The sequence below is a fragment of the Triticum dicoccoides genome, chromosome 6B, assembly GCF_002162155.2.
Source record: "Triticum dicoccoides isolate Atlit2015 ecotype Zavitan chromosome 6B, WEW_v2.0, whole genome shotgun sequence".
Taxonomy (NCBI): domain Eukaryota; kingdom Viridiplantae; phylum Streptophyta; class Magnoliopsida; order Poales; family Poaceae; genus Triticum; species Triticum dicoccoides.
The window spans coordinates 248,422,386-248,449,368 of record NC_041391.1 but is presented as its reverse complement, the minus strand read 5'-3'; positions in this window follow the sequence as shown (position 1 = coordinate 248,449,368).

The window sequence follows — 26,983 nt, the reverse complement described above, 5'->3', positions numbered from 1 at the left end:
TCAAACCCTAACAAAACTAACTTGATTACATGGTAAATCTCATCCAACCCATCACCGTCCAGCAAGCCTACGATGGAATTACTCACGCACGGCGGTGAGCATCATGAAATTGGTGATGGAGGATGGTTGATGATGACGACGGCAACGAATCCCCCTCCCCGGAGCCCCTTACGGACTCCAAATCAGCCCTCCCGAGAGAGATTAGGGCTTGGCGGTGGCTCCGTGTCGTGAAACGCGATGAAACTTTCTCTTTGATTTTTTTTCTCCCCGAGACGGAATATATGGAGTTGGAGTTGAGGTCGGAGGAGGTCTAGGGGGCCTACGAGATAGGGGGCCGCGCCCTAGGGGGGCGCCCCCTATCTCGTGGACAGGCCGTGGGCCCCCTGGCACTAATTCTTTCGCCAAAAGTTCTTATTAATTCCAAAAAGTGCCTCCGTGGATTTCCAGGACATTCTGAGAACTTTTCTTTTCTACACATAAAACAACATCATGGCAGTTCTGCTGAAAACAGCGTCAGTCCAGGTTAGTTTCATTCAAATCATGCAAGTTAGAGTCCAAAACAAGGGCAAAAGTGTTTGGAAAAGTAGATACATTGGAGATGTATCAACTCCCCCAAGCTTAAACCTTTGCTTGTCCTCAAGCAATTCAGTTGATAAACTGAAAGTGATAAAGAAAAACTTTTACAAACTCTGTTGCTCTTGTTGTTGTAAACATGAAAAGCCAGCATTCAAGTTTCAACAAATATTACAAACTAACCATACTCACAATAACACATAGGTCTCACAATTACTCATATCAATAGCATAATCAGCTAGCGAGCCATAATAATAAAACTTGGATGACAACACTTTCTCAGAATAATCATAACATGATATAACAAAATGGTATCTAGCTAGCCCTTTCTGAGACCGCAAAACATAAATGCAGAGCACCTTTAAAGATCAAGGACTGACTAAACATTGTAATTCATGGTAAAAGAGATCTAGTCAAGTCATACCCAATATAAACCAATAGTAATGAATGCAAATGACAGTGTGCTCTCCAGCGGGTGCTTTTAATAAGAAAGATGATGACTCAACATAAAAGTAAATAGATAGGCCCTTCGTAGAGGGAAGCAGGGATTTGTAGAGGTGCCAAAGCTCGATTTTAAAATAGATATTGAATAACATTTTGAGCGGCATACTTTCGCTGTCAACGCAACAACTATGAGATGGTTGTATCTTCCATACTACATGCATTATAGGCAGTTCCGAAACAGAATGGTAAAGGTTTATACTCCCCCAACCACCAACAAGCATCAATCCATGGCTTGCTCGAAACAACGAGTGCCTCCAACATACAACAGCCCTGGGGGAGTTTTGTTTAATTATTTTGATTTGCTTTGATCTTTTTGGATCATGGGACTGGGCATCCCGGTTACCGGCCCTTTCTCGTGAATGAGGAGCAGAGTCCACTCCTCATGAGAATAACCCACCTAGCATGGAAGATATAGGCAGCCCTAGTTGAAACATGAGTTGCTCGAGCATACAAAATAGAATTTCATTTGAAGGTTTGGAGTTTCGCACATACAAATTTACTTGGAACGACAGGTAAATACCGCATATAGGTAGGTATAGTGGACTCATATGGAACAACTTTGGGGTTTAAGGAGTTTGGATGCACAAACAGTATTCCCGCTTAGTACAGGTGAAGGCTAGCAAAAGACTGGCAAGCGACCAACTGAGAGAGAGACAACAGTCATAAACATGCATTAAAATTAATTTACACCGAGTACAAACATGAGTAGGATATAATCCACCATGAACATAAATATCGTGAAGGCTATGTTGATTTGATTCAACTACATGCGTGAACATGTGCCAAGTCGAGTCACTCAATTAATCCAAAGAAGGATACCATCCCATTATACCACATCATAATCATTCTAATAGCATGTTGGCATGCAAGGTAAACCATTATAACTCATAGCTAATCAAGCATGGCACAAGCAACTATAATCTCTAAATGTCATTGCAAATATGTTTACTTCATAATAGTTGACTCACGAACGATGAATCATCATATTTACAAAAACAAGAAAGGTCGAGTTCATACCAGCTTTTCTCATCCCAATAAGTCCATCATATATCGTCATTATTGCCTTTCACTTGCACGACCGAACGATGTGTATAATAATAAGAGTATACGTGCATTGGACTAAGCTGGAATTTGCAAGCATTCAACTCAAGAGAGAAGACAAGTAATATGGGCTCTAAATTAAATAAACAATCATGCATATAAGAGCCACTAAGCATTTTCAATATGGTCTTCTCGACCCCCAAAAGAAAGAAAAGAAAAGAAAACTATTTACACGGGAAAGCTCCCAACAAGTAAAAAGAGGAACTAAAAATCTTTTTGGGTTTTCATTTTAATTTCTACTACAAGCATGGAAATTAAACTAACTAATTTTTTTTGTTTTTTCTTAAAGTTTATCAAACACACAAGAAGAAAACTAGAAAAAGAAATTTAAACTAGCATGGATAATACAATGAAAGAGTATGAGCACCGACGACTAGTGTGTGAACATGAATGTAAAGTCGGTGAGAGATACGTACTCCCCCAAGCTTAAGCTTTTGGCCTAAGTTGGTTTAATACCAATGACCGCCTGGCTGATATCCATAAGTGAAACTGGGGTAGTACTGAGATGCAGAGGCGACTGCCTCCTGAGCAGCAGCGTGTTGGCGAGCTGCCTACATTCCCCTCTCATATTCAGTTGCTTCTTCCCTGGTGACAACATATCTTCCTTTTGCCTGATAATCAAAAAGGTAGGGAGCAGAAAGAGTAACAGGGACGACGTTGCGTCTGTTATATTTTAGTCGATAATGGAGGAATTGTTCATTCCTCTCAAGAAAATGATGATCAAACATAGCTTCTTTATCCAAATAAATAGGAGGTACAATCATGTCCCCCTCTCGTGGAGCTATATTAAGAAAATTAGCCACACGGGTTGCATAAATTCCTCCAAAGAAACCACCCCTTCTACTATTATTCTGCAACCTACATGCAACTATTGCCCCCAAGTTATAACCTTTATAACCTGACACAGCACTCTTGAGGACACAAAGATCAGGGGCACACATGTGACATACTTCTTCCTTACCGTTAATGCATCTACTAATAAAGAGAGCAAAGTAATGTATAGCACGAAAATGAATGCTCCCTATGGTAGCTTGTGCTACGTCCCTAGATTCTCCCACAGTAATACTAGCAAGAAAATCTCTAACTTCATATTTGGGAGGATCATTAATATTACCCCACTGCGGTAGTTTGCAAGCAGTTGTGAAATCCTCTAAATCCATGGTATAAGATGTATCATAAATATCAAACATAACACTAGGAGAATTACGCGCAGAAATATATTCGAACCTCCGCACAAAGGAATCAGTCAATTGATAATACTGAGGACACTTATCTTGTAAGAAGTCCTCCAGCTCGGCATTACGCACATACGCGTCAAATTCCTCCTTGAAGCCTGCTTTAACCATAAAATTATCGGATGACTACTCACAAGCCCGTACATTTGCATCCCTTGGCAAATTAACATCTTGTTCACGTATAGAAATCCTTGGCCCTTTCTTTGCCGAGGAACCACCTTGGTACATTCTTCTAAGCATATTTCTTTTTCTGAAAATTTCTGAAATTTTAGTAACTTCAAAATAAAAGTGAATAAAACTAAACAAGATTGATAGCAACTACTCCTACAAGTGCCTAGAGCCTACATCATGCATTGGAATTGCTTGGGACCTCAGAAATTTAACATGCAAGCTCAAGAACATGGTCACCTATGCAGCAAAAATTTGCAATGAATAAAGCACTAGAACAAAAACTAATTGGACCAATGGAGGAGTCACATACCAAGCAACAATCTCCCAAAGCAGTTTTGCGAATGGAGCTTTGAGCTAAGAGATCGAAAATCGCAGAAAAACGAGCTAGAACTCGTGCTTGAGCTAGATGGGGATTTTTTGGGTAGAAGATGAAGTGTGTGGGTGCTGGCATAAGTGGAGGGGAGCCACCAGGGACCCACGAGACAGGGGGGCGCCCTACAGGGGGGCACGCCCTCCTCTCTCGTGGCCTGGTGCTTGCCCCTCCTGTAGTGTTTTCAGTGCCTAAAATCCTCAAATATTCCAGAAAAAAGCATACTAAATTTGCAGGGCATTTGGAGCACTTTTATTTTCAGACTATTTTTTAATGCACGGATAATTCAGAAAACAGACGGATAATACTATTTTTGCTTTATTTATTCTAAATAACAGAAAGTAAAAAGAGGGTACAAAAGGTTGTGCCTTCTAGTTTCATCCATCTCGTGATCATCACAATGAATCCACTAACAAGGTTGATCAAGTCTTGTTAACAAACTCATTCCGAATAACACGGAACCGGAGAAATTTCGAATAACACTAAGTTACCTCAACGGGGATATGAAAATCCCCAACAATAAGAATATCATACTTTTTCTTGACAGTAGGGAGAGGAAATTCAAAACCTCCAAAAATGACAGTTGGAACTTTTTCAATAGAATTGATGCTATGAACTTGAGATTGTTTCCTCGGAAAGTGTATTGTATGCTCCTTACCATTAACATGAAAAGTGACATTGCCTTTGTTGCAATCAATAACAGCCCTGCAGTATTAAGAAAAGGTCTACCAAGGATAATAGACATACTATCGTCCTTAGGAATATCAAGAATAACAAAGTCCGTTAAAATAGTGACATTTGCAACCACAACAGGCACATCCTCACAGATACCGACAGGTATAGCAGTTGATTTATCAGCCATTTGCAAAGATATTTCAGCAGGTGTCAACTTATTCAATTCAAGTCTACGATATAAAGAGAGAGGCATAACACTAACACCGGCTCCAAGATCACATAAAGCAGTTCTAACATAATTTCTTTTAATGGAACATGGTATAGTTGGTACACCCGGATCTCCAAGTTTCTTTGGTATTCCACCCTTAAAAGTGTAATTAACAAGCATGGTGGAAATTTCAGCTTCCGGTATCTTTGTTTAATTTGTAATGATATCCTTCATATATTTAGCATAAGGGTTTACTTTGAGCACATCAGTTAAGCGCATACGTAAGAAAATAGGTCTAATCATTTTAGCAAAGCGCTCAAAATCCTCATCATCCTTTGACTTGGATGGTTTAGGAGGAAAGGGCATGGTTTTCTGAACCCATGGTTCTCTTTCTTTACCATGCTTCCTAGCAACAAAATCTCTCTTATCATAACGTTGATTCTTTGATTGTGGGTTATCAAGATCAACAACAGGTTCAATCTCTACAACATTGTTTTTGCTAGGTTGAGCATCAACATGAACATTATCATTAACATTATCACTAGGTTCATGTTCATCACCTGATTGTGTTTCAGCATCGGAGATAGAAATATCCTTGGGATTCTCAGGTGTGTCTACAGTAGGTTCACTAGAAGCATGCAAAGTTCTATCATTTTTCTTTTTCTTCTTTTTAGAAGAACTAGGTGCCTCTAAATTATTTCTCTGAGAATCTTGCTCGATTCTCTTAGGGTGGCCTTCAGGATACAAAGGTTCCTGAGTCATTCTACCAGTTCTAGTAGCCACTCTAACAGCAAAGTCATTTTTATTATTCAATTCATCAAGCAAATCATTTTGAGCTTTAAGTACTTGCTCAGCTTGAGTAGCAACCATAGAAGCATATTTGCTAACGCGGTGAAGTTCATCTTTAACTCTAGCCAGATTATCACCTACGCGTCCTATCTCGAAAGCATTATTCTTTAACTCTCTACAAGCATAAGCATTAAAACTTTCTTGTCTAGCCATAAAGTCATCAAATTCATCTAAGCATGGGCTATGAAATTTAGTAGAGGGTACTTCAACTTTATCATATCTATAGAGAGAATTTACCTTTACTACCTGTGTCGGGTTATCAAGACAATGTGGTTCTTCAGGCGGTAAATTAAGACCATGTATTTCTTCAATAGGAGGTAAATTCTTAACATCTTCAGCTTTAATACCTTTTTCTTTCATTGATTTATTTGCCTCTTGCATATCTTCAGGACTGAGAAATAAAACACCTCTCTTCTTCGGAGCGGGTTTAGGAATAGGCTCAGGAGTTGGCTCAATTGGTTCAGGAATTACTTCAGGAACTGGCTCGGGAAGAGTCCAATTATTTTCATTAGTCAACATATTATTCAATAATATTTCAGCTTCGTCGACTGTTCTTTCCCTGAAAACACAACCAACACAACTATCCAAGTAGTCCTTGGAAGCATCGGTTAGTCCATTATAAAAGATATCAAGTATTTCATTTTTCTTAAGAGGATGATCAGGCAAAGCACTAAGTAATCGGAGAAGCCTCCCCCAAGCTTGTGGGAGACACTCTTCTTTGATTTGCACAAAATTATATATTTCCCGCAAGGCAGCTTGTTTCTTATGAGCAGGGAAATATTTAGCAGAGAAGTAATAAATCATATCCTGGGGACTACGCACACAACTAGGAGCAAGAGAATTATACCAAGTCTTAGCATCACCCTTTAATGAGAACGGAAATATCTTAAGGATATATAAATGGGATAATTATCCTTTTGCCCTCAGTGGTGTCCATGTGCTCAGTTTTGCCCTCAGATGCAAATTGTCCTCAGTTTTGCCCCTAGTCCGTGCACAGCAACTACGACGAGGCCAAACGGCCATATTTGAGTCCATTCCGTCCGCCGGCGTTAGTAGTTGTGGGTCCGGAGCTTACACGTGGGACCGCGTGGACGTGGGTCCGGAGCTGACATGTAGGCCCCTACAACTAAATCCCCAAATCATTCTAGCTCACACCCATCCGCCCGGCCGGCTGTCGTGCGCTGCCGCCGCCGCCACCTGCGCCGCGGCCAGCACCTGCCCCACCAGCAGCTGCACGCCCTGCTCCGCCGCTACCTCCCTGCGCCTACGCTCCACGGCTCATTGTGACGCCCACCACCTTCCTGCAACGCCACGGGTGGGGCGCCCGCCACCTGCTCGACCCGCGGCGCGGCCTCCTTCCGTGCGCCCGGCCGGAGCGCTCAAAGGTGGGGGGCTGCTGGAGCTATTTGAACTAGGAGGAAGAACCCTAGGGCGAAATGGAGAGCAGCGGCGACCCCGGAGTATTTGGCGAGGCAGGCATCGGGCCGGAGATCCGCCGCGTCCACGACTGGGTTCCCGAGGGGTAAGTCTCGCCTCTTGTTTAGATTGAGCTTAGTTGTGCATTTGAACACTCGATTCGAGTAGGTTTTCCCAATTAGTGTGCTGATTGCGTCTCTGTTTTTCGCCGGTTAGGATGGAGTTGCGGTTTGCTTTCATGGTGCACATTAGAAGGGACCGGTACATGTTCGATGCAAAGGATAAGAAGAAATACCAAGGAGGTTTTGATTATCGGTTGCCAATGGCTAGTAATTGGAGTTTCAGACAATTTGGGGAGGTAATTTGTAGCCAATATCCTTGGGGTTTGCTTGATGAAGTGGTTTACAAATACTATGATGGGGGAAAGAATTGGGTGACAGTTAGTAATGATGAAGAGCTAGCTACCATGTTTGTTAGGCATAAAGAGAAAGATAATTTCCATGTGAGGCTGCAAGTTGATGTGCTTGAGCAGGCATTTGGACCTAGGATGGCGGGTGCAACATCTCGGGGAGAATCAAGTCGTCGTAATGGCATCTCTAGCCAGAACAGTTCAGTTGGTGCACGACGACGTGGTGGCTCGACAAGTGTGGGCAACAGCAGTAGGGTCCCCCTTGAAGTGGAGCCTGATGGCTACAATTCTGGGGTTGATGAAGAGAAGTTATATTCTGATGTTATTCAGAATTTACGACGGGCACCTAGGGCTGAAAACCAAGATGAGGCTCACAATGCAGTCCGTGTGGATGATGACGCGATGGGTGAGGACGAAGACCTTGCAGCTGTTCAATGGGACCCTTTGAACCCTCAAATGGAAGAAGGTACAGTTTTTGCATCCATGAATGAGTGTAGAAATGCACTTGTGACATACTGCATCAAGGTAGAACGTACTTTCAAAGTTGACAAGAGCGATCAAGTACGTTACAGAGTGCACTGTCCGACTGAGGGTTGTCCATGGAGGCTGCTTGCAGCTAAAATGCGGAATAGCACTAATGTTCAGGTCAAAGTGAATCCTTTTAAGCACACATGTCAGGAATCAACCCTTAGGAAGGATAGAATCAGTAGAGCCAAGTCAAGATGGGTGGCAGAAGAAGTAAAAAAGTGGGTGAAAGAAAACCAGCAAGTGGGTCCAAAGGAATTGCAGAAGAACATCAAAGATAAGTTCAAGATAGATTTACCATACATGAGGTTGTTCAATGGTAAACAACATGCTATGGATTCTATTTATGGTAACTGGCAGGAAAGTTTTCAATTGTTGTATTCATTCAAAGGTGAAGTGGAGAGGACAAGCCCAGGTAGTATTGTAGATATTGATCACCACACCGTGGAGTACACATTCAGGGGAGTGACAAAGACCAAGGAATGTTTTAGAAGGGTTTTTGTCTGCTTTGAGGCTTGTCGCCGGGGTTTTTTGGCAGGCTGCAGGCCTTATTTGGCTATTGATGCCACTTTTCTCACAGGAAGGTTTAAAGGACAGTTAGTAGCAGCTTGTGCAGTTGATGCACATAGTTTTGTATTTCCAGTTGCCTATGGTGTGCTAGAGACAGAGTCTGAGGAGAGCTGGACTTGGTTTTTGCATAATCTCCGCCGGGCTATTGCACATCCCAATGGGTTGGTCATTCATATAGATGCCTGCAAAGGTTTAGAAGTGGCTGTGGACAATGTGTTCCCTGGAGTAGAGCATAGGGAATGCATGCGTCACCTTGCTGCAAATTTCATGAAGAAATTCAAAGGAAAGGTGTATACCGACAATTTATGGCCAGCATCTTTGACATGCAGTGTGAAGAAGCACAACTACCACTTGAGGCAGTTATACATGAATCCCAAAGTGAAAGAATACTTGGAAACACACCACTCCAAGTTATGGGCTAGAAGCCAATTCAGTGAAGTGAGCAAAGTTGACTATGTGCACAATAATCTAGCAGAGTCTTTCAACTCAATGATCCGGAAACTAAAGGGTCATTATGTGGTGGATTTGCTTGACAGAATAAGGATAGAATACATGCAGAAATTTCATTATCGTGCAGGAATAGCCGAGGCAAAATTCATGGGCCACATTATCATCCCTGCCGTGATGAATGAACTGAAGCAGAAGACAACAGGCTTGGAAATGAACATGACGCTTTGCTCGGGTACCACAGCAGAGATATCATATTTGGATAAAGAGAAGAGGGAATGGAGATATCCAGTGGATTTAGAAGCTAGAACTTGCAGTTGTAGGCAATGGCAGATAATTGGGTTGCCATGCATTCATGCCTTGTTTTTCATCACTTCTCTCCCAGGTCCAGCAGGGAACATACAGCAGTATGTGCATGATTACTACTCTGTTGCAAGGTTCAAAGCCACATATGCTTATGCCTTGCCTGCTATGGAGGGAAAACAACAATGGGACATGGTGGACCCTGGATTCAAGCTTTGCGCTCCAGTTCTGAAGAGAGCAGCAGGTAGACCAAGGAAGAGTCGAATAAGACCTCGCAGCGAAGGAGCTGGACTTGGAGCGAGGAAGCGTAAGTGCACAAGATGTGGTGGGTCTGGTCATTTCGGTAAGTATTGTGATAACACAGTAGATCCAGCATTCGGAGAGAGTTTCGATGAAGGCTTCGATGAAAATGTTGGTCAGCAGCCGGTTGCCTCAACAGATGATGAAAATGTTGGTCAACAGCCGGTTGCCTCAACAGATGATGAAAATGATGGTCAACAGTCGGATGATTTTGACGATGATCCAAAATATCCTCCAAATAATGATTCAAGTGAGGCTCCAAATGGTAATCCAAGTGAGGCTCTAAATGGTGATCATGGTGATCCAAGTGAGGCTCCAAATGATGATCCAAGTGAGGCTCCAAATGGTGACCAACCTTCTGTTGTTGTGAGTTCTGCTAGGTATGTAAATCTTGCAAGGGTCAAATACTACTGTACATCTATCACTTGACACGATCTCATTACCGTTTATGTTTGGACCCTTTATGTTTTGCACAGCTCTATGGTAGGTTTGAAGAAGACGCGCAAGGTACCGACAACCAAGAGAAGAAGAGAAGAAACAATGAGCACAAGGTGCACGAGGAGCAAAGTGATGACAAGAAGCTCAAGGAACAGACAGAAGCCCCAACGCTATCTATGAACAATTATGAAACATTATGAATAAGGAATGATGTTGTATTATGAAACATTTATCACTTGACATGTTGTATTTCTGTTGGATGATGTTGGACCTATGTTAGAAGTATGTTTGACATGATGTTTAAATATCTGTTGGATGATGTTTGAATGAGCACATGGTTTTTCCTTTTTTTTGATTTTTTTGAATTTTATTTTGCTCATTTAAATTCTGGTCAAACCTAACTTTGACCAAGATTTAAGCAAGTCTAAAACATCAAAATGAAAAACTAAGCCTGGATACTTCTTAGTCAATCCAAAATGAAGTTGTGGTGAGGTTTTTGAAATTTTCATGAAAAATGTGCTAAAAAGAGGGGTCCAAAGGTAGGGTAAACGACCTCATTTCTAAGCAAGGTTTTTTTCGACCTTATCTAAATCAGTCAAATAACTTTCCTACACATATATTCTATATGTACAGACTATGTGCGCTGGTTTTTCCATTTTTTGATTTTTTTTAAATTTGTTTTGCTCATTTGAATTCTGGTCAAACTTAACTTTGACCAAGATTTAAACAAGTGTAAAACATCAAAATGAAAAACTAAGCCTGGATCCTTCTTAGTCACTCCAAAATGAAGCTGTGGTGAGTTTTTTGAAATTTTCATGTTCATTTCCCCAAAACACTTCTCTTCACTTCATACAAGAGAGTTTGAGATACTCGAGATATCATACAATACACATGAACTTATCATTTAAATGTATGTAAAGCTTGTTTATCAACTTAAATCGTTAGTATATGACATAAGAAGACTATGTGCGCAGGTTTTTCATTTTTCTGATTTTTATTTAATTTATTATGCTCATTTGAAATCTGGTCAAACATAGCTTTGACTGCTCCAAACCCCTCCCAAACCCCGCTAACCCTAGCGCTGAATAAGGACCGTTCATCTAACCCTAGCGGTGATCAAGGGCCGTCGATCTAACCCTTCTAGAAGGAATCTGCGGGGAGGAGGGGGCGATCTGCGAGATGCAATCTGATTGGCTGGGAGATTGTTTTTTTAACAAATATCGGGCGCGCCGGATGGACCGTTGGGCCGTCTCGTTGTCTGGGCCTGAGACTGCAGTAAATAGCCCGTCTCAGCCTTTCCAGGCCTTGCATGCATGGAGGCGGCTACGTGGGTTTGCGCATGCGCGGGAGGCGGCGACGTGCATGCATGCGAGTGAGGCGAGCGAGGCGCGCTAGGCGAGCTAGGCTAGCGAGGCGAGCTAGGTGGTTCAGGGCATCGGTTCACATGCACTGCCCGGTCAAAGATGCATCGTTTTCGTGCAAAAATTTAAGTGTGCAAAACGTAACGGATACACACACGCGTCCGGATTCACACACGCACCGTTCTCATCCTTTCTCTCTTCCTCTCCCACCCACAGGCCTATAAATGGGGTGCCTCTCTTCCTCTCCCACCCACAAGCCAGATCCGATCCTCTCCAACTTCAAACACCCAAGCGACCGAGCCCTCCCCAAGCGAGACCAAGTGAAGAAGATGCAGTTCAACGGGCCGACCTTCAGCCGTCCGCCTGTGGTGCCGGAGCTGCGCTACCCACCGGGCGTGCTCGTGGAGAGGGAGCTCCGTGTGTGGGCTATTTCAAGGTGGAGGGGTTCCGTCGAACTCACCCGCGCCTTCCTCAAAGCCGGCTATGCCCACCTCCCACGGGGCTCGCCGAGGATGTTCACCCTCAACGAGGTTCGTGACCGCGGCGGCATCCTCCTACTGCTCACGGTCACCTTCACCAACCCATTTGACGCGCGCGAGCTCCTCGGCCAAGTCTTTTGGTGCGGCTGCGAGGCCATCTTCTTCACCGTCTACAACATCTACACAAACTACGAGCGCATCTTCCCCGCTCCAGGCCAGATGCACTCCCTTCCCTACGACGAGGAGGAGGAGGTGTGAAGATGAAGACGGTGTTGAAGGGGCGCGCGCGGCCAAGGTGGAAGAAGGAGGTCAAGATGAAGATGTTCAAGCCCGGAGTCAAGCTCGTCATGTTTGGTTTTTTATTTTGTTGCTTTTCTATGTCGTGTCGTGTCGTGTCATGTTTCATCATGTGTCCGTGAACTGTCCGTGAACTTATCTAAGTTATTGTAATGGTACGGTGTGTTCCATCTTATTATGTGTGTTAAAAAATGTCCGTGCCCAAACTTATCATTTCTTCCCTAAACAAGTCATGAAGTTCAAGAACTTGTGGTTTTCGGAGGGGGTGAGAAGCCCTCTGTTTCATTCAAACAAAAAGTCATGAACTAACATGCAAATTTATTCCCTTTAAATCCTAAACCAAGTGCCACTCTAACCCTAAACCAAGTGCCACTCTGACCAAAATCATGTGGTAGTGCAACATACATTTTCAACCTTCCAACCCTCCAAAATTTAAGTGCAAAACAAAGGAAAACCACTCTCACGCGTGTGCAACATTCACGGTCTCACTATTTTTTTTAAAAAAAAATCACAGTCTCACTATGTATACCTTCTTTCCCTACCCATGTCAAAGTCTTGCCATCTGTCCTAGCGGTTACCAACGTAGCCCTAAACACCACAAACCCACGCGGTCCTGGGTTCGAGTCCCCAGGCGCACCAATTTTTTGTGCATTTTCCACCCTTCATTTTTTAGACATATTATGTTTTTCTCAATGTAACGCCCTTAAAAAATGTTCATTTATTTTGACACCTGGCGTAAACCTCTACCAGAGCTGAGGCACATTTTTCATGACATTTTGGTCTTTCATTTAAATCACGGTGTATTTGAATTGGATTAATTAACAGCTCCAAAAAATTTTAACATTAATTGTTTGGCTCCGGAATAATTCAATTAGCTTCCACAAAAAGTTTCAGCATTATGATTTACTGCCTAAATTAAATCAGAATAGAAAACAGAAAAATACGCAAGAAAACCCCTGAATGGGCCTAATTGGATGCAGTTGGCCCATTAGTCTAGCCTGCACTTGGATCTACGCTCTGAATTTGGCCCAAGGGCAACCTTTTTTTGGACAGAAAGGCAGAGCAGAGAGCTGCATTTCATTGATCAAAAGTTTCTGAATTCCTAATTTCTTCTCTTTTTTTCCAACATATTTCAATGTTGGTCACTTCTTTTCTTTTTGTTTCAACATTTAAACAACTTTAACCAACATTTAAACTAGGTGAATTTCTCAAACAATTTCAAGATTACAAATTCCTTCATAATTCATGCCTTTCCATACATTTTCAACATTACAACCAGTGCGATTACCATACCTACAAATGCCCAAAAGTATTTGCAAATGGGTATTGGTAGTGCTTGATCTTCAAGCTTCCTAACCTTCTTCTTCAACATCCTAAGCTCAATAGCTAGCTCTCTGTCAGTGCGTGCTTCGCCATCCATCTCTTCTTCCGGAGCTCGTGGTGTGGCCACTGCCGTTCGTGGCAACATGCGCAACCATTCTTCATGCTCTTCTTGCAGTTCATTCATCAGAGTCTTGGCCAGAGCATCGACCCAAAGAAAGAAGCATGTCACCTGCATGAACACTAAACAGATCAACCCATTGCTCAAACATCCCGACGACGAAAATGGTGCAATTGCCCCGATTCTTACCCCATTCTCGCTGCACACGTAGAACGGACGATTCTGGTTCCTCGGTGTTTGAGAAACCCTTCGATCAACGCCCGCCCGGCACCGCGGACAGACGAAGACAGGCATGTCCACACGCGCCCGGCTCTGCATCCGCGAGGTGGCGCGGGAGCTTGAGGAAGACATGGAGCTCGGAGCCGAAGGGGATCTCAACGCCGCCGCGCCCTCCACTGCCAGCTTCCCACCGCCGCGCCCTCCACAGCTAGCTTCCCGCCGCCGTGCTCTCTCTCTCGCCGTGGTCACCGCCGTGCTCTCTGTCGCCGTGGTCACCATCGCTGTCGCCCGCTTATATAGCACACCCGCCAACGGCTCTCTGCTCAACGGCTCTTTGCTGGGTCCCACAAGCCACGCGTGCAACGGTCTGAATAAAATTGGTTGTTTCTGCCGCCTGGTCCCACCTGTAAGGGCTGAGTCAAAAGGTTGACCTGACGGAGACGGCAGAGTTCACGGAACAAGTCGGTGCGCACGGACTAGGGGCAAAACTGAGCACAATTCGCATCTGAGGGCAAAACTGAGCACATGGACACCACTGAGGGCAAAAGGATAATTATCCCTATATAAATAGCGAGACTTCTCATCATTAGTAAATAGGGTAGCTATATCATTCAACTTGGTAAGATGTGCCACAACAGTTTCAGATTCAAGGCCATAAAAAGGATCAGATTCAACTAAAGTAATAATATCAGGATCAACAGAGAATTCATAATCCTTATCAGTAACACAGATAGGTGAAGTAGAAAAAGCAGGATCGGGTTTCATTCTAGCATTAAGAGACTACTGCTTCCATTTAGCTAATAATTTCTTAAGATCATTTCTATCGTTAAAAGCAAGAATTTCCATAGCAGCTTTTTCATTCATAACATAACCCTTAGGAACAACAGGTAAAACATAATCATTGCAGGGACCTTCATCATCACTATCATCAGTAATAGGATCTTCAGTAATCTCATTCCCCCTAACTCTAGCAAGTTGTTCATCTAGAAATTCACCTAATGGCAAAGTAGTATCACGCACAGAAGTAGTTTCATCATGCATAGCATAAGTGGCATCATCAATAACATGCGACATATCAGAATTCATAGCAGTAGCAGGTTTAGGTGTCGCAAGCCTACTAATAACGGAAGGAGAATCTAGTGCAGAGCTAGATGGCAGTTCCTTACCTCCCCTCATAGTTGAGGGCAAAATAGTAGTTCGATCGTCTTTCAAGTTCTTCATAGTGATCAACAGATATAAATCCCAAGTGACTCAGCGAATAGAGCTATGCTCCCCGGCAACGGCGCCAGAAATTAGTCTTGATAACCCACAAGTATAGGGGATCGCAACAGCTTTCGAGGATAGAGTATTCAACCCAAATTTATTGATTCGACACAAGGGTGGCCAAAGAATATTCTTGAGTATTAACAGTTGAGTTGTCAATTCAACCACACCTGGATAACTTAGTATCTGCAGCAAAGTGTTTAGTAGCAAAGTAGTATGATAATAAAGGTAACGGTAGCAACAGTAAAGATAAATGTTTTTGGGGTTTTGTAGTTGTTGTAACAGTAGCAACGGAAAAGTAAATAAGCGAAGAACAATATATGAAAACCTCGTAGGCAATGGATAAGTGATGGATAATTATGCCGGATGCGATTCCTCATGCAATAGTTATAACATAGGGTGATATAGAACTAGCTCCAATTCATCAATGTAATGTAGGCATGTATTCCGTAAATAGTCATACGTGCTTATGGAAAAGAACTTGCATGACATCTTTTGTCCTACCCTCCCGTTGAAGCGGATGTTGGGGAACGTAGCAGAAATTCAAAATTTTCTTACGTGTCACCAAGATCTATCTATGGAGAAATCAGCAACAAGGGGAAGGAGAGTGCATCTACATACCCTTGTAGATCGCTAAGCGGAAGCATTCAAGAGAACGGGGTTGAAGGAGTCGTACTCGTCGTGATCCAAACCACCGGAGATCCTAGTGCCGAACGGACGGCACCTCCGCGTTCAACACACGTACAGCCCGATGACGTTTCCCATGCCTTGATCCAGCAAGGTGAGAGGGAGAGGTTGAGGAAGACTCCATCCAGCAGCAGCACAACGGCGTGGTGGTGATGGAGGAGCGTGGTAGTCCAGCAGGGCTTCGCCAAGCACCGCGGAAGAGGAGGAGTACGAGAGGTAGGGATGCGCCAAGAGGGAGAAGTTCTCGTGTGTTGGGCAGCCCCAAAAACCCCACTATTTATAGGAGGAGGGGAGGGGGCTGCGCCCCCTCTAGGGTTCCCTCCCCAGGGGTGGCGGCAGCCCCCAGATGGCATCTGGTGCGGCCAGAAGGGGGAGAGGGGGGAGGCGCACCTAGGGTGGGCCTTAGGGCCCATCTGCCCTAGGGTTTGCCCCCTTCCCCACTTCCCTTGCGCCTTGGGCCCTGTGGGGGGGTGCACCAGCCCACCTGGGGCTGGTCCCCTCCCACACTTGGCCCATGCTGCCCTCCAAGGTTGGTGGCCCCACTTGGTAGACCCCCGGGACCCTCCCGGTGGTCCCACTACGTTACCGGAAAAACCCGAAACTTTTCCGGTGACCAAAACAGGACTTCCCATATATAAATCTTTACCTCCGGACCATTCCGGAACTCCTCGTGACGTCTGGGATCTCATCCGGGACACCGAACAACATTTGGTAACCACATACAAACTTCCTTTATAACCCTAGCGTCATCGAACCTTAAGTGTGTAGACCCTACGGGTTCGGGAACCATGCAGACATGACCGAGACGTTCTCCGGTCAATAACCAACAGCGGGATCTGGATACCCATGTTGGCTCCCACATGTTCCACGATGATCTCATCGGATGAACCACGATGTCAAGGACTCAATCGATCCCGTATACAATTCCCTTTGTCTAGCGGTATTATACTTGCCTGAGATTCGATCGTCGATATGTCGATACCTTGTTCAATCTCGTTACCGGCAAGTCTCTTTACTTGTTCCGTAACACATCATCCCGTGATCAACCCCTTGGTCACATTGTGCACATTATGATGATGTCCTACCGAGTGGGCCCAGAGATACCTCTCCGTTTACACGGAGTGACAAATCCCAGTCTCGATTCGTGCCAACCCAACAGACACTTTCGGAGATACCTGTAATGCACCTTTATAGCCACCCAGTTACGTTGTGACGTTTGGTACACCCAAAGCATTCCTACGGTATCCGGGAGTTGCACAATCTCATGGTCTAAGGAAAAGATACTTGACATTAGAAAAACTTTAGCATACGAACTACACGATCTTTGTGCTAGGCTTAGGATTGGGTCTTGTCCATCACATCATTCTCCTAATGATGTGATCCCATTATCAATGACATCCAATGTCCATAGCCAGGAAACCATGACTATCTGTTGATCACAACGAGCTAGTCAACTAGAGGCTCACTAGAGACATATTGTGGTCTATGTATTCACACGCGTATTACGATTTCTGGATAATACAGTTATAGCATGAATAAAAGACTATTATCATGAACAAAGAAATATAATAATAACACTTTTATTATTGCCTCTAGGGCATATTTCCAACAGTCTCCCACTTGCACTAGAGTCAATAATCTAGTTCACATCGCCATGCGATTAACACTGACAGGTCACATCGCCATGTGACCAACATCCAAAGAGTTTACTAGTGTCACTAAACTAGTTCACATCAGCATGTGATAAGACTCAATGAGTTCTGGGGTTTGATCATGTTTTGCTTGTAAGAGAGGTTTTAGTCAACGGGTCTGCAACAATCAGATCCGTATGTACTTCACAAATTTCTAGGTCATATTGTAAATGCTGCTACCACTCTCCACTTGGAGCTATTCCAAATGGTTGCTCCACTATACGTATCCGGTTTGCTACTCAGAGTCATTCGGATAGGTGTTAAAGCTTGCATCGACGTAACCCTTTACGTCGAACTCTTTATCACCTCCATAATTGAGAAACATATCCTTATTCCTCTAAGGATAACTTTGACCGCTATCTAGTGATCCACTCCTTGATCACCTTTGTACCCTTTTGCCAGACATGTGGCAAGGCACACATCAGGTGCGGTACTTAGCATAGCATACTGTAGAGCCTATGTCTAAAGCATAGGGGACGACCTTCGTCCTTTCTCTCTTTTCTGCCGTGGTCGAGCTTTTAAGTCTTAACTTCGTACCTTACAACTTAGGCAAGAACTCCTTCTTTGACTGATCCATCTTGAACACCTTCAAGATCATGTCAAGGTATATGCTCATTTGAAAGTATTATTAAACATTTTGATCTATCTTATAGATCTTGATGCTTATTGTTCAAGTAGCCTAATCCAGGTTTTCCATTGAAAAACACTTTTCAAACAACCCTATATGCTTTACAAAAAATTCTACAACATTTCTGATCAACAATATGTCAACAACATATACTCATCAGAAATTCTATAGTGCTCCCACTCACTTCTTTGGAAATACAAGTTTCTCATAAACTTTGTATAAACCTAAAATCTTTGATCATCTTATCAAAGTGCATATTCCAACTCCGAGATGCTTACTCCAGTCCATAGAAGGATCGCTGGAGCTAGCATACCTTTTAGCATCCTTAGGATCGACAAAACCTTTCTGATTGTATCGCATACAACCTTTCCTTACGAAAACTGGTAAGGAAACTTGTTTTGACATCCACCTGCCAGATTTCATAAATGCAGCTAATGCTAACATGATTCCGACGGACTTAAGCATCGCTACGGATGAGAAAATCTCATCGTAGTCAACTCCTTGAACTTGTGAAAAAACTCTTCGCCACAAGTCAAGCTTCATAGACGGTGATATTACCGTCCACGTCCGTCTTCTTCTTAAAGATCCATTTATCTCAATGTCTTGCCGATCATTGGGCAAGTCCACCAAAGTCCATGCTTTGTTCTGATACATGGATCCTATCTCGGTTTTCATGGCTTCTAACCATTTGTCGGAATTTGGGCCCACCATCGCTTCTCCATAGCTCATAGGTTCATTGTTGTCTAGCAACATGACCTTCAAGACAGGATTACTGTACCACTCTGAAGTAGTACGTATCCTTGTCACCGTACGAGGTACGATAGTGACTTGATCCGAAACTTCATGATCACTATCATAAGCTTCCACTTCAATTGGTGTAGATGCCACAGGAATAACTTCCTATGCCCTGCTACACACTAGTTGAAGTGATGGTTCAATAACCTCATCAAGTCTCCACCATCCTCCCACTCAACTTTTCGAGAGAAACCTTTCCTCGAGAAAGGACCCGATTCAAGAAACAATCCATATTGCTTTCGGATCTGAATTAGGAGGTATACCCAATTGTTTTGGGTGTCCTATGAAGATGCATTTTATCCGCTTTGGGTTCGAGCTTATCAAGCTAAAACTTTTTCACATAAGCGTCGCAGCCCCAAACCTTTAAGAAATGACAGCATAGGTTTCTCTAAACCAGTGTCATCTCAACGGAATTACGTGGTACCCTATTAAAGTGAGTGCGGGTGTCTCTAATGCCTAACCCATGAATGATAGTGGTAATTCAATAAGAGACATCATGGTACCCACCATATCCAATAGGGTGCAGCTATGATGTTCGGACACACCATCACACTATGGTGTTCCAGGCGGTATTAATTGTAAAACTATTTCCACAATGTCTTAATTGCGTGCCAAAACTCGTAACTCAGATATTCATCTCTATGATCATATCATAGACATTTTATCCTCTTGTCACAATGATCTTCTACTTCACTCTGAAATTACTTGAACCATTCAATAATTCAGACTTGTGTTTCATCAAGTAAATATTCTCAACATCTACTCGAATCATCTGTGAAGTAAGAACATAACGATATTCACTGCATGCCTCAGCACTCATTGGACTGCACACATCAAAATGTGTTACTTCCAACAAGTTGCTATCTTGTTCCATCTTACTGAAAACGAGGCTTTTTAGTCATCTTGCCCATGTGGTATGATTTGCATATCTCAAGTGATTCAAAATCAAGTGAGTCCAAACGATCCATCAACATGGAGTTTCTTCATGCGTATACACCAATAGACATGGTTCGCATGTCTCAAACTTTTCAAAAATGAGTGAGTCCAAAGATCCATCAACATGGAGCTTTATACCAATATGACTTACATGGCAGTGCCACAAGTAAGTGGTACTATCTTATATCTTTTGGCATGGAAATGTGTATCACTATGATCGAGATTCAATAAACCATTCCATTAGGTGCAAGACCACTGAAGGTATTATTCACATAAATAGAGTAACTATTATTCTCCTTAAATGAATAACCGTATTGCAACAGACATAATCCAATCATGTCTATGCTCAACGGCAACACCAAAGGACAATTATTCAGGTTTAATACTAATCTTGATGGTAGAGGGAGCGTGCGATGTTTGATCACATCAAACTTGGAAACACTTCCAACACATATCGTCAGCTCACCTTTAGCTAGTCTCCGTTTATTCCGTAGCTCTTTTATTTTGAGTTACTAACACTTAGCAACCGAACCGGTATCTAATACCCTGGTGCTACTAGGAGTACTAGTAAAGTACACATTAACATAATGTATATCCAATATACTTCTATCGACCTTGCCAGCCTTCTCATCTACCAAGTATCTAGGGTAATGCTGCTCCAGTGGTTGTTCCCTTATTACAGAAGCACTTAGTCTCGGGTTTGGGTTCAACCTTGGGTTTCTTGACTAGAGCAGCAGCTGATTTGCCGTTTCATGAAGTATCCCTTCTTGCCCTTGCCCTTCTTGAAACTAGTGGTTTCACCAACCATCAACAATTGATGCTCCTTCTTGATTTCTACTTTCGCGATGTCAAACAACGCGAACACCTCAAGGATCATCATCTCTATCCTTGATATGTTATAGTTCATCACGAAGCTCTAGCAGCTTGGTGGCAATGACTTTGGGGAAACATCACTATCTCATCTAGAAGATCAACTCCCACTCGATTCAAGTGATTGTTGCACTCAGACAATTTGAGCACAAGCTCAACGATTGAGCTTTTCTCCCTGAGTTTGCAGGCTGAGAAAATCGTCGGAGGTCTTATACCTCTTGACGTGGGCACGAGCCTGAAATCCTAATTTCAGCCCTCGAAACATCTCATATGTTCCGCGATGTTTCAAAAAACATCTTTGGTGCCTCTACTTAAGCCATTTAACTGAACTATCACGTAGTTATCAAAACGTGTATGTCCGATGTTCGCAACATCCACAGACGACGTTTGGGGTTCAGCACACTGAGCGGTGCATTAAGGACATAAGCTTTCTACTATCCGCATAATCGCTACTATCAACTTTCAACTATATTTTCTCTAGGAGCATATCTAAAAAGTGGAACTAAAGCGCGAGCTTACGACATAATTTGCAAAGATCTTTTGACTATGTTCAGGATAATTAAGTTCATCTTATGAACTCCTACTCAGATAGACATCCCTCTGGTAATCTAAGTGATTACATGATCCGAGTCAACTAGGCCGTGTCCGATCATCACGTGAGACGGACTAGTCATCATCGGTGAACATCTTCATGTTGATCGTATCTACTATACGACTCATGCTCGACCTTTCGATCTCCGTGTTCCGAGGCCATGTCTGTACATGCTAGGCTCGTCAAGTTAACCCTAAGTGTATTGCATGTGTAAATCTGTCTTACACCCGTTGTATGTGAACGTAAGGATCTATCACACCCGATCATCACATGGTGCTCCGAAACGACGAACTGTAGCAACGGTGCACAGTTAGGGGAGAACACTTCTTGAAATTTGTGTAAGGGATCATCTTATTTACTACCGTCGTTCTAAGTAAACAAGATGCATAAACATGATAAACATCACATGCAATCAAATAGTGACATGATATGGCCAATATCATTTTGCTCCATTTGATCTCCATCTTCGGGGCTCCATGATCATCATCGTCACCGGCATGACACCATGATCTCCATCATCATGATCTCCATCATCGTGTCTTCATGAAGTTGTCTCGCCAACTATTACTTCTACTACTATGGCTACCGGTTAGCAATAAAGTAAAGTAATTACATGGCGTTGTTCAATGACACGCAGGTCATACAATAAATTTAAGACAACTCCTATGGCTCCTGCCGGTTGTCATACTCATCGACATGCAAGTCGTGAATCCTATTACAAGAACATGATCAATCTCATACATCACATATCATTCATCACATTCTTCTTGGCCATATCACATCACAAAGCATACCCTGCAAAAACAAGTTAGACGTCCTCTAATTGTTGTTTGCATGTTTTACGTGGCTGCTATGGGTTTCTAGCAAGAACGTTTCTTACCTATGCAAAACCACAACGTGATATGCCAATTGCTATTTACCCTTCATAAGGACCCTTTTCATCAAATCTGTTCCGACTAAAGTGGGAGAGACTGGCACCCGCTAGCCACCTTATGCACCAAGTGCATGTCATTTGGTGGAACCTGTCTCACGTAAGAGTACGTGTAAGGTCGGTCCGGGCCGCTTCATCCCACAATACCGTCGAAACAAGATTGGACTAGTAACGGTAAGCATATTGAACAACATCAACGCCCACAACTACTTTGTGTTCTACTCGTGCAAAGAATCTACGCAATAGACCTAGCTCATGATGCCACTGTTGGGGAACGTAGCAGAAATTCAAAATTTTCTTACGTGTCACCAAGATCTATCTATGGAGAAACCAGCAACGAGGGGAAGGAGAGTGCATCTACATACCCTTGTAGATCGCTAAGCGGAAGCGTTCAAGAGAACGGGGTTGAAGGAGTCGTACTCGTCGTGATCCAAATCACCGGAGATCCTAGTGCCGAACGGACGGCACCTCCGCGTTCAACACACGTACAGCCCGATGACGTCTCCCATGCCTTGATCCAGCAAGGTGAGAGGGAGAGGTTGAGGAAGACTCCATCCAGCAGCAGCACAACGGCGTGGTGGTGATGGAGGAGCGTGGTAGTCCAACAGGGCTTCGCCAAGCACCGCGGAAGAGGAGGAGTACGAGAGGTAGGGCTGCGCCAAGAGGGAGAAGTTCTCGTGTGTTGGGCAGCCCCAAAACCCCCACTATTTATAGGAGGAGGGGAGGGGGCTGCGCCCCCTCTAGGGTTCCCTCCCCAGGGGTGGCGGCAGCCCCCAGATGGCATCTGGTGCGGCCAGAAGGGGGAGAGGGGGGAGGCGCACCTAGGGTGGGCCTTAGGGCCCATCTGCCCTAGGGTTTGCCCCCTTCCCCACTTCCCTTGCGCCTTGGGCCCTGTGGGGGGGGGGGGCGCACCAGCCCACCTGGGGCTGGTCCCCTCCCACACTTGGCCCATGCTGCCCTCCAAGGTTGGTGGCCCCACTTGGTGGACCCCCGGGACGCTCCCGGTGGTCCCGGTACATTACCGGAAAAACCCGAAACTTTTCCGGTGACCAAAATAGGACTTCCCATATATAAATCTTTACCTCCAGATCATTCCGGAACTCCTCGTGACGTCTGGGATCTCATCCGGGACACCGAACAACATTCGGTAACCACATACAAACTTCCTTTATAACCCTAGCGTCATCGAACCTTAAGTGTGTAGACCCTACGGGTTCGGGAACCATGCAGACATGACCGAGACGTTCTCCGGTCAATAACCAACAGCGGGATCTGGATACCCATGTTGGCTCCCACATGTTCCACGATGATCTCATCAGATGAACCACGATGTCAAGGACTCAATCGATCCCGTATACAATTCCCTTTGTCTAGCGGTATTATACTTGCCCGAGATTCGATCGTCGGTATGCCGATACCTTGTTCAATCTCGTTACCGGCAAGTCTCTTTACTCGTTCCGTAACACATCATCCCGTGATCAACCCCTTGGTCACATTGTGCACATTATGATGATGTCCTACCGAGTGGGCCCAGAGATACCTCTCCGTTTACACGGAGTGACAAATCCCAGTCTCGATTCGTGCCAACCCAACAGACACTTTCGGAGATACCTGTAATGCACCTTTATAGCCACCCAGTTACGTTGTGACGTTTGGTACACCCAAAGCATTCCTACGGTATCCGGGAGTTGCACAATCTCATGGTCTAAGGAAAAGATACTTGACATTAGAAAAGTTTTAGCATACGAACTACACGATCTTTGTGCTAGGCTTAGGATTGGGTCTTGTCCATCACATCATTCTCCTAATGATGTGATCCCGTTATCAACGACATCCAATGTCCATAGCCAGGAAACCATGACTATCTGTTGATCACAACGAGCTAGTCAACTAGAGGCTCACTAGGGACATATTGTGGTCTATGTATTCACACGTATATTACGATTTCCGGATAATACAGTTATAGCATGAATAAAAGACTATTATCATGAACAAAGAAATATAATAATAACACTTTTATTATTGCCTCTAGGGCATATTTCCAACAGCGGAGTCCTTGCGGAAACTAAGGGATATTAAGGCCTCCTTTTAATAGAGAACCGGAACAAAGCATTAGCACATAGTGAATACATGAACTCCTCAAACTATGGTCATCACCGAGAAGTATCCCGATTATTGTCACTTCGTGGTTGTCGGATCATAACACATAATAGGTGACTATAGACTTGCAAGATAGGATCAAGAACACACATATATTCATGAAAACATAATAGGTTCGGATCTGAAATCATGGCACTCGGGCCCTAGTGACAAGCATTAAGCATAGCAAAGTCATAGCAACATCAATCTCAGAACATAGTGGATACTAGGGATCAAACCCTAACAAAACTAACTTGATTACATGGTAAATCTCATCCAACCCATCACCGCCCAGCAAGCCTACGATGGAATTACTCACGCACGACGGTGAGCATCATGAAATTGGTGATGGAGGATGGTTGATGATGAGGACGGCGACGAATCCCCCTCTCCGGAGCCCATAACGGACTCCAGATCGGCCCTCCCGAGAGAGATTAGGGCTTGGCGGCGGCTCCGTGTCGTGAAACACGATGAAACTTTCTCTCTGATTTTTTTCTCCCCGAGACGAAATATATGGAGTTGGAGTTGAGGTCGGAGGAGTTCCAGGGGGCCCATGAGATAGGGGGCCGCGCCCTAGGGGGGGCGCCCCCTGTCTCGTGGACAGGCCGTGGGCCCCCTGGCACTAATTCTTTCCCCAAAAATTCTTATTAATTCCAAAAAGTGCCTCCGTGGATTTCTAGGACATTGCGAGAACTTTTCTTTTCTACACATAAAACAACATCATGGAAGTTCTGCTGAAAATAGCGTCAGTCCGGGTTAGTTTCATTCAAATCATGTGTCAGGACCCCGACTCGATGTCACATCGATCTAGCCGGTAACACCTCATATCACTTTGCGGCCTCACGCACGGTATCCCCACGGGTGTCGCCTTACCTTTGCCCGGGACCGTTTGCGCCTTTTGGCTCACGTATATGATAGTGTCGCTAGCATCCATATGATAAGGAGCCCGGGCTGACATGACTAGTCGTAAACCCAAAGTGGCACGGACTTACAGGGACAGGCATCCATGACCCAGCTTCGAACGTGTCGGTCATCAGCAAGTGGGTCCGGGCTGTAGCGCTGGGCTAGCAGGACTCCGGTAAACCGGGCTATAGCGGGCTAACAGGACTCCGGTACTCAAAGCGTGACATTTCCCCGAAGGGACAGACACAGGAACGAAGAAGGACACATGCCGGCCAGCCTAAGTGTTCCAGAGCAGTAGCAAGCTACCATGGCTCAGCGGTAACACTAGGAGACATTTCCCGGTAAGAGAGGCTACTAAAGATAAACAACTAGATAGTCAGATCCCACACATACCAAGCATTTCAATCATACACACAATATGCTCGATATGTGCAAATACAACGAAGCATCACAACATGACTCTATGACACAAGTACTTTATTTAAGGCTCAGGGAGCCATACATATCATACACAAAGGTACGGGTCTCACGACCCAACATACAAGTCATACAGTCATACAAACCAGCAGCGGAAGTACATTGTCTGAGTACAGACAACTAGTAAAATAAAAGAGGCTTGGAAAGCCTAGCTATACTACGTGGTCCATCACAAGCTCAGGGTCACCACCTGGGTCCTTAGCCTACTCGTTGAAGTCAACGTCTACATAGAACCCATCAGAAGGGGTTGCAGCGTCTTCTGTAAAAATGTAGATTATAGCAACATGAGTACAAAGGTACTCAGCAAGACTTACATCAGATCCTACATACATGCATATTATCAAGAAGGGTTGGTGGAGTTATTGCAGCAAGCCAGCTTTGACTCTTGGCTAGACTATCCTACGATACTTCAATTTGAAATGGTTTTGCGCACACGAGTCCACTACTCACCACTTCAATACACTACCGAGGATCCACCTCCGTCTTCCTACGGAAGAGCCATCCTCGGCACTCACACTTATCTTGAGGCTTTTAGTAGTTTCCATTTACTTGTCTATGAACTGTATCGGCAACCAAGTAGTCCTTTACCGCGGACGCGGCTATTCGAATAGATCATGTTAACCCTGCAGGGGTGTACTTCTTCATGCACGCTCTCACCACTTACCGTCGTTTACACGACATGTACTCGGCAACCTTCAAGCGGAAGCCCAACGTGGGTGTCGGCCACGACCTACCTAATCACCTAAGCCTCCAATCCAGGTTTATCGCCTATTCAGGTTCCATCCGCAGGGAGTCCGACCGAGGTTTCCCATACGGCCCCGAACGATGTGAACAGGGTTCCCGAGATACCTAACGGGTATTCGGTACACCCGGCCACGTACCTACCGCATCACAGCCCACCCCTACGGTCAGCGCTGTCCACGGCCTCCAGTAGACTACAAACACCAGAAACTACTTGCAACTCCTGGACGGAGAACTAGGGTGAATAAGAAGCCGAGAGGGTCCATTGGTTTCGGGCCCAATGCATGGTAGTAGCTGATTCTTAAATCACACATACAGATCTCAGTGCTTAAGGTCGGCTTCAATGAAACAACCCACCATGTACTCCTACATGGCCTCCCATCGATACCTTTACCAAAACGGGTTCACCATACCACTCTCATTACCGACATAAACATTT